This window comes from Takifugu flavidus, chromosome 3 (genome assembly GCF_003711565.1).
Source record: "Takifugu flavidus isolate HTHZ2018 chromosome 3, ASM371156v2, whole genome shotgun sequence".
NCBI classification, from domain to species: Eukaryota; Metazoa; Chordata; class Actinopteri; order Tetraodontiformes; family Tetraodontidae; genus Takifugu; species Takifugu flavidus.
The window spans coordinates 9,878,381-9,893,652 of record NC_079522.1 but is presented as its reverse complement, the minus strand read 5'-3'; the positions used below and the strand labels follow the sequence as shown (position 1 = coordinate 9,893,652).

General features: G+C 50.2%; 1 long non-coding RNA gene across 1 annotated transcript; it reads left to right on the top strand.

Moving 5' to 3' along the window:
• Window positions 1-279: 279 nt before the first annotated feature.
• Window positions 280-14,819, top strand: LOC130523333 (uncharacterized). Its single transcript, XR_008949870.1, has 4 exons — window positions 280-937; window positions 1,018-1,099; window positions 13,363-13,499; window positions 14,357-14,819. It is a non-coding gene; the product is annotated as an uncharacterized LOC130523333 (long non-coding RNA).
• Window positions 14,820-15,272: the final 453 nt, after the last annotated feature.

Below are 15,272 nucleotides of genomic sequence, written 5' to 3'. Positions count from 1 at the left end.
CCTGCTGCAAACTGTGCGAGGCTTGTTAACGCTCCTCCTGTGTCAATACTCCAACCAGTGGAGCCACATCTTTGTGGGTCTGAGTCAGTCGCTAACGTCATGTTGAACATCGCCAACTACTGGCCTGGCCGGCTCACACATCTTTTTCAAACCATCTCTGTGCCAGCACAGACCAAAAACTCTTTTTACTTTCTTCAAGATCAAGATTCAAGATTCAAGAGTACTTTATTGATTTCTGGTGGCAACACTGTCATGTAAACGTGACCTGAAATGTTAGCATAAGAACTGTAAAAGTCCATCGAAGTTTTATATCCAATAAAGTTGGTGTAAAAAAAACAAACTGTGGAAGATGTGGAAGAGAGACAGGTTGTTCAGCCTAAACTTGATGTTAGCAGCTAACGGTGGCAGCTAACACCCAAAAATTGGTAGACCTAAATCTTTTTCCCATTTACCTTTTCCCCTTACGGTTAATTAGCTGCCTCCATGAGAAGCTGAAGGTGAATCCAGGTGGCGTGTGACACGTCTGTGGAAACACAGTGAGGTGAGACACAGACAGTCGTTCTGCTGCTCCGTCCTTCCACATGTTGATGGACGAATAACTTCACCAGGGAGGCCAAAAACACAGAACTAAGAACCGACACAGATGGCTGGACAAGGCCCAACCACAGACAGGTCACATGACTCACGGTACAACTTCCTGCTCGCTCTATCACAGCAGTTGGTGTCACTACTCTCGTCGGCTGTGTGAATTCGAACAGATTGGCCAGTCGGCGAGGATCATTTGCCGAAAAACTCTGTTAATCTGGCACCGGCTGCCTCCACCACGCTCGTGTTCACGCTCCGCTCCTGAAAACCGTGTTGGGGGGGCAGAGGATTTCCAAAACATGTCAGCGCCAGCGACGCTCCGACGCAACGGAAAAGGAAAACACTTAACCATGTAATTAATGACCATCTTAAAAAATCTACAATACGGCAACAAGCACAGATTTACGTGTCTCCATCTGTTTATTCCTCCAGCGTCATTCTCATGCATCCCTCCGTCGCCGGGGGAACCTGGGGGGTCACAACTCACTTCCTGCTGGAAAACTGCCTGAAAATGGTGAGAAAGTTCATTCCTATCTATAGAATCTATATATCTCATCTATATATAGTTATCTATAGAGTGTGTACGCCATTTTGTAGGGGTGTCCAAACAGTGCGTGTGGACTGCTGTACCATACAGTATGTATATAGTGCACTCAGTGTATCCCATAATGCATTACAAAAAGAAGTGGACAACTAATGCTCCCCAACCAAGCAATAAATCCCATCATGCTTTGCGGTCACACATGAGAAACTAATCATTAATTAATAATTATTAATGATAATGTAGAACACCAACAAACAAATGACCAGTGAATGTTTTATATGTATTAATTATTAGAAAAATTAAAATTACTGGACCGGCGCTGCCATTAATCTGTGTGTATTTATAGTGAAATGCTATGATGCAGTTTAAAGCGCCATGGTGCAGGAGTGCATCCCACTGTGAGGTCACTAAGTTCCCTTTGGAGTGTGTAGTGAACAGGACACAAGTGTGATTCCAGACATACGGATATATTAAAGCTAACCGAGCTCACATTGACGCTCACTAGCGTTGCTAAGCTAAATGTCTGTGTTTTCTGCCCGATGTTGGGATGGAAAATATCGTCACCGGCCAAAGTTTCACTTTTGGATTCAAACCGCACTCGCTTCTCATGCGTGTGACTCCTCCCACCTGGGTTTAGCCCCGCCAATGAGATTAGGCTGCCGTCCAGCGCCCGGAGCTCAGATACACCAGTACACACCGAAGCGCACCAAACAAGCAGCTTTATCCTGACCTCCAACCAATACGTGGTGAGGACTGGGGAGCACGGGGACCACCAGGTGCTGCCACCCCGCCTCCAGCCGCTCCCCGCCCACAATAACCTGCAGGGCTGAGACGCCACTCGCAGGCAGCCGAGCCAAAACACATTTCGAGTGTGCACTTCAAAGGGGATCTCGGATTATGTTCCGTGGGTCCTGAGGGGATCCTTTGAAGGGAAACTTAGCGCAGAGCCACTGGTGGCCGCTTGCTGTTTGTTTGTTTGTCTAAACCCATTTTACTCAGCGCTCGCGACCACCGCGCCGCCGCCTGCTGAGGGGCAGCGACTGTACAGGAGTTCCATTTCAAAAGTCCAGAATTCACAGCAGAATCTGAGGTTTTCCAGCAAGGCAACTTTTGGTTTTGAGGTTGACAGATGTTGTGTTGCTTGGAAAATATGAGAGAAAATGATTTTAGAACAAAAATGTGGTTTTTGATGCTCAAAACTACCGGTGATTTAGCTCAGACATATACAGTATGTATGTTTGCCATCCAGTAACCTCAAATCTTTGCTGAGTTACTGTTTTTAAAAAAACAACAGTTTTTCGGGTTGTTTTTGTTCACCTGCAAGGTGTTGCCAAGGGTTTTGAAGATAGCAAAAACACTGAAATAACTGCACCAGTGTTTGGTTCCTCTGCTGGAGGGGTGGGACAGACCATGTGACAGTGAGGACACGCCCCCTCCCTGACTGGGTTTACGTCCCCATTTTCTGGAAGGTTGATTATTTGAGGAGGGGACGTCCTTGATTGGTGCGTTCTGAGCACCGTACCTGCTGTCCGCTTTACATTCCGACCATCTGTACATGTCACCGTGCTAATGCCGAGGTGGCAGCTGATTAGCGGCTAACAAATTGCGCGGAGACGAGGGGACGCTCCCGAGCATCTGCAGGACACCTGCGCCCGCTGTTGCCGGGATGTGCAACAGGGATGATGGAGGGATAACGGGAATGATGAGTGTGTTTGAGGAAGTGAGAGAACAGCGACTCCGACAGGGATGACGATGCCTAAAGCGTCACCGGCAAAGAACGGCCCAACACGCCTGCCTAAAGATCGTGAGGAGCCGAGGTCATGTGACCTGTGGGGGACTGGCTAGACAAACGCTGCGTGCCCCCGCCCATGAGGTCATCTCACCATCCAATCAGAGCATTGAACAAGGGTGGGCGGAGCTCCGAATCTGCTTTGAACAGGGTGTAAAGGCTCGACTGACCTGAGAGAGTGTGCACGGGTCCGGCCGCTGCGAGGGGCGCCCGGCGGGGGTCCGGCCTCCGCTCCAGATGAGGACTGACACCACGGTTCAGGGGTTAATTTGTGTAACGGGCCGATTTGCATACAAATGAAAAATGACGGAATTTTTCTGTTCTCTGCAACTTTCAATGTCATCCGCATCACGCCGTCCCTATCTGCCGCCCTCCCCCCCGCCGCACGCCGTTTGAAGAATATTCATTACTTGTGAGGCTGGGGCACCTTGTTTGCTATTAATCTCCACCGCAGGTCAATGACTTAATTTGCTCAACTTTATCAGCGGTGCCATTCACTCCGCCTTTCTTCCTCCACCCGTTTGCTGCCTTTGTAGCGCTTCTGAAGTGCATCTCTTCACAGCGGCTAGCTAAGCTTTTCAGAGCACAACAAAGGCACAGTAGTTCTCAGCACAAAAATATACCCCCCCACCCCCTCCCACACCCCCACACACAGACCGCCACTTGAAACTGGAGTCACGTGATCACAGTTGAAGTCGTTTAGCTTCAGATTAAAGACAACCTGGATTATGGACAGAAGGATCCTGGATGAGGATTTGCTTGGTGACGTTTTCGTTTCTTGGACGTGGGAGTGGCCGTGTTGTGTCCTCACTGTAGAAACGTGGACGTCTGTCCCCCTTATCTCACAAATTCTGCTCGGCCAGAGGTAAACAGTTTAGTTATGTTGACTAGACCATCATCAGAAGAAGCTCTAAGTGGTAAATTAGGAATTTCTTCTCTTTTCACCTTTCAGAGTTTAATTGTTGAGTATATCGCCCCCTACTGGCTGGGGGCGGGGGGTTGTCCCGTGACTCTCGTCCTATAAAGAAGTTTTGGGTGTTTGGATGAGGACGGTGGTGCAGTTGCTGAGCTTTAGTGTGTGTTTCAAATAATCAAGCTTTATTTAAACAGCTCCGGTAACGTCGCCATAAATAGACTTATGGGATTCCGCATTTTTTAAAATGGCCGTCATTTGTTTACGCTTAACCGTCCAAACAATCCAGAAACGCTCCATCAGGAGTTTGCGGGACACAAACGGTGTATGAAACAAATATGACGGGATTAAATTCATCCTTCTATGCTGTGAAAACGCATCCGTATGATTGTTTACCTCGGCTGGTTTGTTTACCATACGTGATTCCAGACAAATGAGCAACATATTCAGCCTGGACAGTAAATTCAGTGAGTTTGACCTCCTGTAGATGCTGAAGGGGATTCCTCCTCTCCTCCTCCTCTCCTGCTCTTCCGGGGGGAAGTTGAAACAGGAAAAAGAGCGTGAAATATAAATAAGAGCGAGAAAAATGTCTTGTGAACTATTGTTTGGACCTTTATGCAAAAATCCTGCTTCGCGTTTCAAACTCTTGATCCTCCGCAGGCGAAGCGGAGCAGCACATTGATCCGGGCCTTTCATCAGGCCTCCTCCTCACCTTAGACGGCTTTGTGGGGGCTCCTGAAGGACTGCGGCGCCCTCGTCGAGCTAACGTTCGCAGATTAGGACGCCGATAACCTGCCCGACCCTGATAGGTAGGGAAGTAAAGCTGGAGCCATCTAATTAGCAACGATCAAAGCGATGACTTTATCCCCAAAACAAACCTGCACAACGGAATGTGGCGCGGTGAGGATGTGGGGGGGGGCAGGGAAGAGGTGAAGGCTGATGATATGCACAGTCTCGCATTCGGCGTTCCCTCTTTTCAACGTTATTAGCGTGCAGACGTGTAAGTGGAGAGTGAGCAGCCAGCGAGGAGCACCACTTATTCATGAGCACCAGTCTGGAAATTCCACATACCTGCACACATAAAAGGGAATACATGGCTCATTTTCACGGGATTAGAGGGAATGATCCCAGGAACACTCTGCGCTCCCTCGGTTAGAAACATCAAATGTGGAGGAAAGACCAAAGTTTCTTTTTAAAGCGACGTGAGAGAAGTTCACTCCGCTCCTGTCGACTCAGAGGCCTTGGTTCTCCTCCATGACCTGGAACGCATCGATCCTTCGGAGAAGATGAACTGGACCGGGTGTCAGGTGGTTTCACCAGCAGAACCCTTCAACCAGGCCTGGTGGACGACCCCGGGACACAGTGGACGACCCCGGGACACGGTGGACGACCCCGGGACACAGTGGACGACCCCGGACACGGTGGACGACCCCGGGACACGGTGGACGACCTCGGGACACGGTGGACGACCCCGGGACACGGTGGACGACCCCGGGACACAGTGGGGGACACGGTGGACGACCCCGGGACACGGTGGATGATGAAGATTTTTTTTGAAACCCCAACCTGACCTCCATCTGACCCCCACCCTCCTCCAAACTCTGATTTAACCAAATAATTTCGCCTGATTGCTGACGTCGGCGTCGTTCTTGTTACTCGCTCACTGCTGCTGAAGCCACGCCCCCTCTGACCCGTTGGCGGGCCCCGTTCCAGGGGCCGGTCCAGGCCGCGCGCTCCTTCGCCTGGTCACGTGACTTCCATCTTCATTAGCTTCCAGCAGCAGACGTGGGGGGAGCTGGTTCCAGTTCCTGTCGCAGTTTTCCTGCAGCTCTGATGCAAATGTCCAAATGTCCCTGACTGTGACAGCATTTGAAATTTGATCACATTTCCTCCGCCCGGCCTCTGCCCGCGGAACTTCCACGCGCTCCCAAAAGCGTCGCGGCGTTTGCCTAATGAATTCCTGATAAAAGCAAGTTTATTTTTGCATATTTGAAACTTTTCCTCTGACAGTAAATTCATGAATTCCAATGCCAGCGATGCACCACGTCCTAATCTTAATGGGGGAGGAACGTTTTGCATACATTTCCCAAAATATTGGACGCCCGTGGCCCCGGGAAAGTTCAGCCTTCTTAACAGGCGAGCTCGATGAACACGGAGCCGTTTTCACGCTCCGATTTCTGTCTGTGCCGCTGCGTTCCAGCGCCGCTCTACCTGGGACGCGTGCGAGACCTCTTTCCTCTGGCGGTAAACATATGCTGCCGACATATGTTCCATGCAGCGTATGCTAGGCTAAAGCGTTGTTAGCTTAGGGCTGGTGCAGCTCCTGCGTGTTTAAGGTTTCAAGTGTTTGACAGCCTCTCGAGAATTTCACTGAAACTCAAGTTTGGGTCATATTGGAGACAAATGGGGGATTTTGTGCCCTCAGAGGCAAAATAGCAGCTCGGGGAGTCATATGAGTGCAGAGTGTGTGTGTGTGTGTGTGTGTGTTGGGGTAGGATTATTACCCATTGCCTCCATGCATTAAGCCTCTCATCATCAGTGCCAATGGCCTGACCCAAATATGGCTGAAAGACAACATGTGACCTGCTTAGCGTTTCACCCCCGGCTCTGCTCGCTCCGGGCTGCGGTGGTGGTGGTGGTCCGGTGTGTGGGGGAGGGTTGTTGCGGTGTGCAGCAAAGGTGGGGGGGGGGGGTATTAGCAGGAGATGGCGCAGATGCCGGCAGATGGCGAACATATTGTCCAGAATTGACCCGGGTGCAGAATAAAAACGGGGAAGTTCAGCCTTACTTCACCTCCCGTTAGCGCTTGTTAGGGTCCAGAAGTTAGCGGTTAACAAGCGGTTCTTTTTTAATGACACAGGACAGTTCAGGGGCTTTTTATATAATAATATTAAAGAATTTAGAAGTGACTCGCTTTGTCAACACCTTGACTTTAGCGCATTTGCTGCAAAAGCCTTTTTTGTCCCCAATAAAAGACTGTTTTTAAGGTCGCTAATGCTGTGCTGGCACAAGACGAAATTGAGGCCAGCTAACAAGCTAATACCAATGGAATCGTTGCCGACTCGGTCGGGTCGGGATGTTTAAATGCGAGTTTGAAAACTTTTGCTCAAATGCAGAATCAAACATTCAGAAGGAACAATGAATCGTGGGTAAATAAAGAGAGCAGTAAAATCATAAAAAGTTCCTGAACTAATATTTTCTCTTGTCGTTGCAAGTGTGTGCTTATATGTTTTCTCTTGGTTCTTTTCAGGCGTAATTAGCTGCACGTCTTATCTTCCCTCCTCTAAAAAGCCTATTTTATTTCACTCTGAGGTCTTTTTTCCCCCGCGTAACGCTTTTATTGCAGCGGGAGCAACTCTAACCTTCCAATTTCCCCTCTGGGATCACTAAAGTATTTCTGATTCTATTTTCTTTGCCTCCGAGCATACGTATATTTGACACCGCGTTTATCAGCGAGTGCACACCACAGCTGCCCGTGAGTGAAACGCTTCTCAAACAGGTTAGAGCAGATTTTCATTGCCGTTTTAAGAAAACAAGGTTGCGGGGCTCGTTTACGGACAGGAAATGAGCCCGCTTATGGAAGCTTTCATCGCGCGCTAATGTTAGCGCTCGCTTCCGGAGTTCCTCGCTTATGAGGTGTAACAGTAAATCTGTAAACAGCCCTTCGCTCAACGACCGTAAACGCATCTTTCTGATATTTGGCCGCTTTTATGAAAACGGTTGAAGTGTCGGCGGCTTAAATGAAGCGCGTTCGCGTGTTTCGGCGCCGTCTCTGCAACCGAGTCGCGACTTTCACCCCCCCACAAAAACGCACACGTGGCCGCCGGCGGTGGAAAAGCTGTCCGTACTCATTTGTAGTCTCGGGCCCGAGGACAAATTAGATCAGGGTGACGGCGGCCGCCTCCCCCGCAGCTCGTGGTCCCAGGTAGCACCGGAGGGGGGAGGCCAGGCTGCAGATGCTGCCCTCCATCGGGCCCCACGTCCCCCAAATGTCCCCAACGCCGGGAGACCAGACATATTACCGCCGGAGTGACATTAAAACCACCAGAGGGGGGTGGAAGCCCCTGAACGCCCCGGACGGGTCACATGACTGCCAGAGTTATGAGCAGACCAACTCTATTATGCAGTAGATGCACAGAAATGTATTGTTTATGGCGCCATAACGCAGATTTAGCCCTCGTTGATGTCTCGTCACCGGGATTTATTCGCCGGAGCGCGATCGTTATGGACGGCGGGTCGACCTGCGACGGCGTGCAGATGTAAACGGGACTGATGTCCGTGGTTACCAGCGGCCGGGGCGGGTTGAAAGACGCCGCTCCCTCCGTTCCAACGGCCGGAATTCAATTCACGCTAATGAAAATGACAATCGACAAGCGGACACCAGAAAGTGGCCTCGCAAAACAAGAGCGTTCCCGCCATGACGGGATCGGTCCGGAAGATCTTCTCCCCGGTAGCGGCTCATCAGATGCTTCCAGGACGGCGGCGCTCATTAATAAGAGGAGAGCGTCGGAGCACCTCAGGGATCCCTCCTCCTTCCTCGCTGCATTCGGACGGACTCGTCATTAAAGTCAGAAACAGGAGCGCCGCGTCGCGTCGTCAGATTTCAAAATTGGAATAAAATTCGGATTTCAAATTAGGGCCCATTAGCATCACTGAGATTCCAGTGACCTTTCCCGCTCTGTGTGTCCGGCTCTTGGAAGTTTACAGGCGTGAAGGGAAGAGGAGGGAAGGTCTCCGGCGCGCTTCTTGTTTCATCTTTTGCTTCTTTGAATTCTGGGCGGCGATGAAGCCGCAGCACCAGTCGACCTCCAAGAGGTGAACCAGACTCCCGATTTGAGATCAAAGGCGGATTCTTCTTCAGGAAAACGTGTTTTATCGCCGTTTGTGCAACCGAATGCTGAGCTATCGCTTTTGTTGGCTCAGGATCTGCTGTCATGGAGCCGTGGAAAAACAGAAGGTTTTTCTTCATTTGTAGTTTTGGAAGTCATTAAATTGTCCGTGTAGTTTTTTCTGTCTGGTCAGGATCTCGGCGTTCCCGGAATAGACACCGGGAAGTTAATTTGTGTCCAGAGGAATCATTTTAATATCGCGTGATCCGGTTTAACCGATGCGGAAATTTGTGATCGTCTCATTTTTCCCTCAACTTTTCAATCAAACGTTCCCAACAACAAAATTTAACACATTTTCCGGACTTGTTGTAACGGCAACAAATATTCCAGACGATGACGTTTGGGGAATTAAGAGATGAGAAAAAAAAACGGAAGGTTGGATGATGAAAGGAAGAAAGGACATAATGAAATGGACATTTATTCATCCCGATGTTTCGGCGGCTGTTTGTTTGTTGTTGGAATGAGAATGAACTCCGGAGAAAATGGGACAAGAGGGGAGAAAATAGAAGAAAGGGAAGTGGGGGGGGGGGGGGGGCGAGAGGAGGGAGAGGGGTTCGGAGGTCAGACCAATAAACAAACAACGCATCGATTTCCTGCCGCTCTCTGCCATTCCCGGGAAACCCCCTTTGCCTCGCACCATCCGGCTGCACTCATCTCCACTTATGTTAAAGACACTCCTCAGACGGGGGGGGGTCCAGGCTGGTTGATCACGTCTCTCAGGGACGGGGCGTCCGAGGTAACCCTGCCAGGGATCATTTCATCCGATCCAGGCCTTCACACGGGGATGCGTAAACTCCTAAAACGGACAGATTTCTACGTCAACACACGTCACATGACCTCCTCTCAAAAACAAGCTAATCACCCTGCTAATTCTGCGCTAGCGTAGCCTCAGTCAAACTGTATCACCACGTGGTTGATGTCGTCCTCAGAGGAGTCAGGTGGATCCTTCCTCCCTTTCCGGGAAGTCAGCTCACACCTCCGTTTATCCAGCTTTCTTCTTGGTTTTTCATCCTTTTCCGCCGCCACTAAAGCGCAGAGAAGCTTTTTTTTTTCCCCGCCGTGTTTTTAATCCCTTTGCACCCTAATTGGCCTCTCTTTACTGTGAAGTGGCTTCAATCTGCGCGCAGATAAAACAAGTGTCGGACGAGGGCGCAGGCGCCGTGGCGCCCGCTTCCCGAGCATGAAGGGACTCGGTTTGAACTAATATCCAAGCCTTTGCAATTAAAGGCTCCTGAGTCATTAAAGGAGCTTCCGTTTTCTTTTTTTCCCTCCCGGAAAACGCCGTCACCTATTCTGCGCTGAGATAAAGCGGCGCTAGCGGCGCTTGGATCTGCACCTTTTTTTCCCGTGTTTTTCCGCTGCGGTGTCCGGAAGGCCTTTTCTATGGAGCGAGGCAGCAGCACCGGGAATGTCCCTTTCAGGAAGTTAACGAGCAGGACGGGGTCCTTTGTCCTGTTTGGCCCCACCCCTCAACGACGGGATTGCGCCCTTAGCAACGACTGCTATCGATGCGGCGTTTCGTTGGTCCGCGGCGTCCCTGCGAGAGCCGCTCGATACCTGCAGCCTCTGATTTCCCTGATTTGCTGAGGACACAGGTTTGGTGGGCGGAGACGTCAGACGGGAGACGTGGACGTGGACATCGATCTAGTCATCAGCAAACGTCGGTATTTCTCCCACTGATTCAAGGAATCAGGAAAGAAAAACTCGCTCTGGAAACAGTGACGGAAAAACGCTCGGCTGCCGAGCTGCCGGGTACCGTCCCGCATCAATGCTATGCTAACCCTGTGTGCTATGCTAACCCTGTGTGCTATGCTAACCCTCCCCAAGTAGAGACATGTCCACCCAGACCGCTGTGTGCCGCGTCTAGAGAGACGTCCAGATGGGCGTTAGCGCTGCTTTTCCAACGTTCCGATCACACCCCCAGGAATTCCCGACCCCCTCCCATAGTGCTTCGCTCTGTCTGTCCCTTGTTTTCCAGTTTCATTCTTCCACTTTTGGGGTTTACTTCGCTGTTTTTTTCGGGAACATTTTGGGAATACCCTCAGAAACGGCTGAGGCTCCTCTTTTCCAAAGCGGAAGTTTGGGTTTTGGCTGAGCGCGTGGAAGCAGCTGTTCGCCAGAGTAACCGCGGGGAGCGGCGAGCGCTCGTTAACAGCCTATTTGTTGCTTTCATGTTAATCGAGAGGCAAGTTGTGGAAGCGTCCGACGGCGGACCGGGGAAGCGCGTTTTCGCCGCGTCCTCACAGCGGATTCTGGCCGCGGTGCTGGAACGTTCGCGCTCCTTCCCGCGTTTGTTTGTCTGCCGCATCACACGTTTGCTTATTTATCCGTCTCTTTATTTTTTAATGAGTTGAAAATCCACCAGAGGACGCGGCGATGGAACTTGAAACCGCGTACAGTATCGGGTGGGGGCGGGGCTATTTACATTGAAGCCGGCCAGGATCTCGGAAGGCTCCTCAAATGTAGGTTAGAGCGGCAAAGTTAATATGCAAATGTCCTTATCTGCCGGGATTCACAAACAACCGTCATCCTGATTGATTTAATAAACTGCTTTTATCTTTCAAAGCGCTAATTAGGAGCGACGGGCCGCGCGTTGGATCGCAGCTTCTGTGGCACGTTCCAAAGCTTTCAGACAAAAAGAAACTTTGTGTCCCCGGACGTCGCCGAACTCGCAGCTTCGGCGCTCGTTTCCCGCCGCCGAGGACGTGGCGGTTCACGGCCGTCGTCGGTGCCGAAATGAGAGGCGAGCGAGACGCGAGCCCAGAGGAGGATCGCGGATTCTTCCTCAACTTTGTGCTTTAGAAGAATTCCAGGAAGGGAATGTGGCGTTCGGTGTCCCGGGAATCAGTGTCTCCCTTTGAACATCTGGCCGTCGACGCTCCTGCAACTTTACATCCCGAATAAACACGGATGAAAGTGGGAATTCTGTCACCTTCAGTGCCGGTCGGCCTGCCAGACGAGGCCTTTTTAGCAAGAGGACGCTGTCGATCTGCATTCCTGCGCTCAGAAAGGTGCCTGAACTCATCACGGCTTGATGTCAAGTCTGGCTGCAACAACAGGAAACATTTCCCAAGACGCTCTCGCAGACCAACGGGAGGTCAGAGGTCAGACGCTCCGAAAGAATGACGCGCAGTCAAAGCTAACAAGACCAGCTAACCAGCGAGCTACGTGATCGCTTCCCACATTTCCATATTTCCGCAGGTACTGGCGGTGGATGACCTCATCGCTGCGTTAGCTGCCTCGTTAGTGAGAGACGTTAACGCTAGCAGGCCGAAACCTCATGAATGTTGCGCGTAGGTGTGAACTTTAGCCTCCCTTAATTAAAAACAATCACAATGATAAAAACGCTCATCAATTACGACTTTGATCTGTGGCTTTGCGGCCCTCATGTTCCTATTTACGTCGTGATGTTTGAATATTCGGGCCTCATTAGGGGATCTGACTCATTTCACGCTGGACTTTCCGCCTTTGATGCGTCTCCACGGCGACGGCATCAGCACGGACTCCCGCTGCGCCGCACGCAGGTTTCAAAGGTGTTTATCTCGCGGGTCAGGTGACGCAGGTGCGGCGCTTGGCTCCGGTCTTGTGTCTGTACGCCGTCTCCGTGCCAACTTACGGGCCACGAGAGCGGCGACATGCTGACGAGCCGCGTGCCAACGGCCGGGAAAAAACAGGAAAAACAGGGATTCCCCTCCAGTCACGGCAGCACGACAGGAAGTGCGGGCGCTGCCAAGGCCCCCGAACCAAAAGGAAGAGGAGTGGAAGCACAGATATGTCATTTATGTGCACGTCTCACGGTATCTCGCCGTTTTGATCTCATCCGGTCGGACACTTTGAGGGAATATTTTTCCAGCCGCCATCCCAAAGCAATCGGAATAATTTCGGCTGCATATTTTAACTCTCAACTCATCTTTGATGTCTTATTTGTGTGATTATGTCTCCCTGCTTCCAAAAGAGAGGAAGGGGGGGCTAGAACAACCAGCACGCACCGACCGTCAGCCACTCGTGGCGCTTTCTTCTCTCCTCGCCGTGCACGGGTGGGACTGTTTTTCATTTTGAAGAGGAGGCTTGGTGGCGATGGAGGGGGATCAAAGCCAACTCCCTCACGCTTCTCTTCAAGTAAACACAAAACGGACGAGGAGAAGAAACTTGAAAAATAAAGAACTGATCATAATGAACGAGCGCGCCGCTCAGGCCAACTTTTGGGAGGCGGGCGGAAACCTTAACCTGCGCAATTAATGGCGGGAAGCAGCGGCAGCGTGGCGACACCTCTAATTATGAGCTGCTCTCCGGCTCCTTCATTACTCTCATATTTTGTGTTAGCCTGACATCCATCATAGCTTGTTGCTAACCTTTCATTTCTCTGCCGTTAGCACTTTTGGGGCTCTGCGATCCAGCCGCGTCATCCTGCAAATGCGGGAAGTGTAAATTAGCACGGAAAACCCTAAAAACAAGAAACCAGAGCCGAGAATCCGGCGTTCGATCGGTGCTCTTATTAGCAAATGTCAAGAAACGACCTGCTGTTGCAAGTTTTACTTTGTTTCATGTGATACTTCAAACCAAACCAGGTGACCGGCGCTAAGCTAACGGTAAACGTTTTTGGAAATGCTTCCACCGTTCCTTCTCTGTTTTGTTGTAACAGATCAGACGGGTTATTCTACACGTCGTTACTTCCCAAACCGCTGCCGAGGAATAAAAGCTCACCGGTTACCGGCGGAGAACATTCCTGGGCAGGAAGGTTCCGGTGGATCGGAGAGACCGGAGAATTCAGGACGCCAAGTAAGCAGCAGGAGTTGACATAAACACGGTTAGCGTTGAAGCTAACTCCATTTTCTGAACCCCACCCACCCCCTCGGAACTTCATATTCCCAGGAAGTGAAATCACAGGAACACACACACACACACACACACACACACACACTAGTCATGTAGCAACAAACTTTTGGATGATAATGATGCAATCCCCGCGTCAACCGGCCCCACAAGTGGAGCGCGGGGGGGAGCAGAGGTGTGTCCCTCCGTATGAAAATCCAATGCTAATGCGTTTCGCCGGCGCGCTACTTGAACTGTTTTCTCTTTGATAACCCAATTATTGTCTCAAGAGCTGTGTCAATTGCTCCAGCGATCTCTTCTTGAACAAATCACTCCCCTAACCTCGAGCACTTTCCATTTGATTCTGCCATTTTTGACAGTTCAAAGTAATCAGGCGAGGCCGCGGCTGAGGACCGGGATTGATTTTGTGTTCCCGCTTATCATGCTAATTCCCTGAAAATCAGCCTTTTTCATCCCCCCTCTCTGCCTGATTACCACTCCTGGAAAAAGGCCCCTGAACTGCGCCGTTGTCATACAGCTCCCACAATCCCTCTGTTCTCCTCGGACTCGGACTCGCGCCGCCTCGCACGTCCAGCTGTTTATCTCGCGCATCAAGGAGGCGAAGCCGTCGCTAACAACGGACCTCGTCAACGGCGGCCAGAATATCGGCATCAGCTCAACGCTGGAGACTTCTGCGTTCCTTTGAGCGGCCATGAGGGGGCGTCGCCACCCCTGCTGCTGTCGCGCGAGTTCAGCGGTCATAAATGATGAACGGGTAGAATTAAAAATGCTAACGAGCCCAGTTTTTTGTGCTTCCTCCTCAGGAGCAAGTCTTCTGTCGTTTGTCAGCACTTCTGATGAAAAGAGCGACCGATCGTCATCGTTGGTATTTTTTTGTACAAGTTACACCATTAGCTAACACCTTCTCATGCTAGTTAGCCGTGCTTGATGTTAGCTTACCCTGAATTAACAGGAGCACAACTTTTGTTGTCTAGTATATGTACTCGCGCGGACTAACCCTTCTCACCAAACGTGGCCGGATGTTCAGTTGATCCGAGAATTTTGTGGCGGAACGTTTGTACCCAAAAGTCTAAAGTCTGTTCGGAGGTGTTGAACAGAGAGTTTGAGCCCCTGGTGCTCATGGGTAATGCTGTCATGTTAGTCACACTGGTCATCTTACCCCGAACATGATCAATATCGGATATTTCTTTGATTTGAGCGTGTTTATGTTCCGAAACATCAGTGTTGTTTGATTCAACCTGGACTAAAAAGGCTTCTCCACTGCTAGCGTAGCATAGCGTCTTCTTCCGTCTGTTTTTGTCTTTGGGGGCGGAGCTCTGTGCAATTTAACAAATAACCAGCAGGAGAACTTTAACATCTCCAATTAAATCATTAAAAATGAAGATTTAGGTGGGAATAATGAATCCCAGGGGGCGGGGCTGTGTGTGTGGGGGCGGGGAGTCCTGTTTTAATTACAGGTTACAGCTGCTGTGATGGGACGCCACTTCCTGTTTCCTGAGAATATTTACAGCTCCTCCCTTGTAAACATTTGTCAATTAGACAACATTACATTATTAAAGAATAATGATCAATAATTTTCTGATGGATCAGTAAATGATCATCGCAAGATCATTGAGGAATAATAATAATAATAATAATAATAATAATAATACATTATTGTTTGTGTCATTGTAATTTCCTTTTTGTTTTGGTTCTTTTTGTTTTGGTTGTTTGTAGTTT